This window comes from Charadrius vociferus, unplaced genomic scaffold, assembly GCF_000708025.1.
Source record: "Charadrius vociferus isolate BGI_N301 unplaced genomic scaffold, ASM70802v2 scaffold251, whole genome shotgun sequence".
NCBI lineage: Eukaryota > Metazoa > Chordata > Aves > Charadriiformes > Charadriidae > Charadrius > Charadrius vociferus.
The window spans coordinates 1,239,555-1,242,834 of record NW_009646963.1 but is presented as its reverse complement, the minus strand read 5'-3'; positions in this window follow the sequence as shown (position 1 = coordinate 1,242,834).

Sequence of the window (3,280 nt, the reverse complement as noted above, 5' to 3'; positions counted from 1 at the left end):
GCGCCAGTCGAGGGGGAGAGTGCGGCACGGCGGCCTAGGAACCCTTTGGCAGCTGCCCCTCCGCCCCGGGGGAGCATCCTGGCAGGCGAGAGAGCCCCCGCTCCCCTGAAATAAACAGCAGCCTTCCCAATGCTTCATTAAACTAACACAGCTTCCCGCCATTGCCCCGGCAACCGACACAGGCCTCCTGTTTGCCAGCTGGGGGAATTAAAGGCAGCCTGGCAGCCAGCCCCTGGCTCCTCTGAAAGCTCCCTTTACACTGTCAGAAAGCATCCCCAAGCAGGGGAGGGGGCCGGGCAGCCCCCAAGGTGCCACCTGAGATGGGGGGAGTCTTGCCCACCCTCAGTCTGGCAAGCTGCGGTCCCCAGGGAGCCAGAGACCCTACCACTGCCACCAGAGCTGGTGCTGGAGGGCAACACAAAGCTGGAAGGCTCGCCAAAACGATGCCTGGACTGGAAAAGGACTAAATAACCCCCCGGATGGTCCAATGACACAAAGGTGGATGCTACTCCCCATAACAGCATCACCTCTGTCCAAATGTGATCAATAGCTCACATTAATTAGCAACACACTCCTCTTGCTGCCCATCCACCAGCTGAGTGAGCAAATTATGTCCTCTTGTCCCTGGTTTTCTTCCTTTCTCTTAAATCACATACACCTCCAGGTAAGCCTTAGCGCAAGCCCCCCACTCAAATCGCCCCCATGGTGGACACTGGAGAGGCGACAGAGGACATGCTGCCCCATCCTTCGCTGCTCGCCCTTAGAGAAAGCCATCTCAGGAAGAGCTCAGAATGAAAACATCAATGTTGTACCAGCCTCGAGTGCACGGGCACCCTTACGGTCCCTCGGTTCAAAACAGGCAGACAGCAGGCAAGGCAGAGACGTCCCTCCACACGGCCTCAGTGGAGGAGCTTGTTACGCTGCCCAAAGTCCAAAATTAGAGCTGCTGGGCTGGTGCAACGTCCCAGCTGCTTCCAGCACCCTCCTCCTGCTGCCACCCCAGGCCACCAACACCACAAAGGAGGCTGGCCAAATTGGTGAGGAGAGAAAAACACCTCGCTTCACAACAGCGATGAATAAAGGAGTACTATTCACTCGCTTGGGCATCCACATCTGTTTTGTCCTGTTTTCCATGACTACTGGCTGTGAGCAGAGGTCTCACAGGGAAGAGCATTAAGTATTTATTCCAGCTCTCGGTTTTGTCAGCTTCTGATGCCACCAATGTGTTTCGATCCTGCCGGGAAAACTACATCGTTTTTTGGTTTTTTTTTTATCCAGGGATCCCAAAACAACTCTTCAAAGGTACCTCCAAGCTCATTGGTAGTACCCTAGCTTTCTACAGCACATGTGTCACAACAAACCTAACCCCGTCTAAAGAGATCCACTCCAGTCCTGTCTCTGAACAATTTGTATGCCCTACCCCTCTCTTCTTTGTGATAATATTTAGCTTTGTGAAATACTACTTAGCTACACATTAAATATCAGAATTAAGAAGAAAAAAAAAGGAAAAAAAAAAAATAAATTAGTACATTCCAAATTCTGGTTACTACTCTGCATTGCACGAGGAAGTGACACATGGAAAACGTGGAGCTGTTTATAAGCATTAAATAACAGTCTCTAGCAATCTTGCACAGCCAAACACAAAGGCAGCATGTCCAAGGAACCCTACAAAAAATTAGCTCAGAGATCCCACCTCAGTGACAGCGGACAGCACAGTGGTTAAGGATGTCTGAGCAAATCTTGAGCAGAGGAAAATTAAGGGGCAGGAAAATATAATCAAACACCTTCCTTCAGTCCAAAGCTCCCCAGAAGAACTGTTCCAGTTTGTGCAAGGGGAGTATTTGAGGTTAAGGGGAAAAAATATGAACACTTTGACATCATCCACTGTAAATTATAGTGACAGTGGGAAGAATATTGCCTTAGCTTTGTTGGAGGATGCAGAGAAAAGGGGACACTTCCAGCTACTTGCAGGAGAAACTGGGAGGGGAAATTGCAAGGGGAAGATGTGCATGCAGACCACTGCAGGTAATGGCCATTAGACTGGGAAGTCTGGTTAAAAGTTGCATGCCTGCCAACGGTCTTGGTTTAAGCATGTGTCTCCTACTTTGGAAATTTCTGATAGTCTCATCTTCTGGTTCCCTCCTTGTGCAGGACTCTGACCTCTCAAAAAATGGTGCACGCACGCACAAAAAACCCCAGCTTTCTAGTTCTTAAGCTTTCCTTCAAAGCAATAAGAAGTCAAATCCTGGAGACTTAAAACTAAACTTTCCCCAAACAGAAACCAATTTATGTTTGAATCCCCCCACCCCCCCTTTTTTTTTGTTAATTCAACTCACAAAAGTAACATGAAAGAACACACCATCTCTTTAACTGTTGGTGGTGATCCTGTAGCAGCAGCACCTCCACCCCTCAGTTTCAGAAATTTGACAACTACTGTTGGCAGTAGGTAGTGTCTGTTACTGGTTTTGGTTGTTTAAACCCATTTTGATTGATTTATTTTTGATGACTACATATTTTTTTTTTTTTTTTTTTCTGCAGGTAGTGCCAGGGTGTGAAGGGAAAGGAGGTTGACAAGTCCTGAGGCAAAGGGACACCTGCACCAATCTGGACTGCTCTGTGCCCTGTCCCCACCTCTCCAACTGGGAAGCACTCAGATCCTGCTGTTGCCAAACCCACTTTTATTTTTTCCATGCTCCTTGCTAATTAAACCTTCAGTCAGGTCTGCCTCTCCTCCCACCTGGACTAGCTCAACTCCCTGCTTTCACATTTTTTTCATTCTTCCTCAAACCCAGGAGATTTAAGTTTCTTGAGGCTCAAAGCTCCCAGAGGATGGGGTGGTTAAGGAGCCAACTCTTGGCTCAGGCGAAACATAGTCCCCCTCTGCTTGCCCTCCTCTGGGGCCGGATTTCAGAGCAGAAGAGATTGCTGTCAGCAAGCCAAAGGCGCGCAGGGGTAGGGGAGGTGCTGGTCTCCGTGTGCTCACCGCGTCCTCCTTCCTCACTGCTGCCATACATGATTAATCATCCCTGAGACACGCCTGCTGCTTCCCTCTGGCTCTCCAACAACCACAACAGCGGCGGCAGCAGCAGTTGAGAGCAGAGAGACCTCCTCGGGTTCCCGGCCCCGGCCCAGCGAGCATCTCCCTGCGGGGACCTCTGATCCTTGCACACATCTCTCTCTCGCACGCGCCGGTCTGCCTCACGGTCTCGCAATTAATCGCTCCCCTCCCCCCATTTTCAAACTCGGCTTCTCTCCCACCCCTCCCCCACCCACCCCCCAC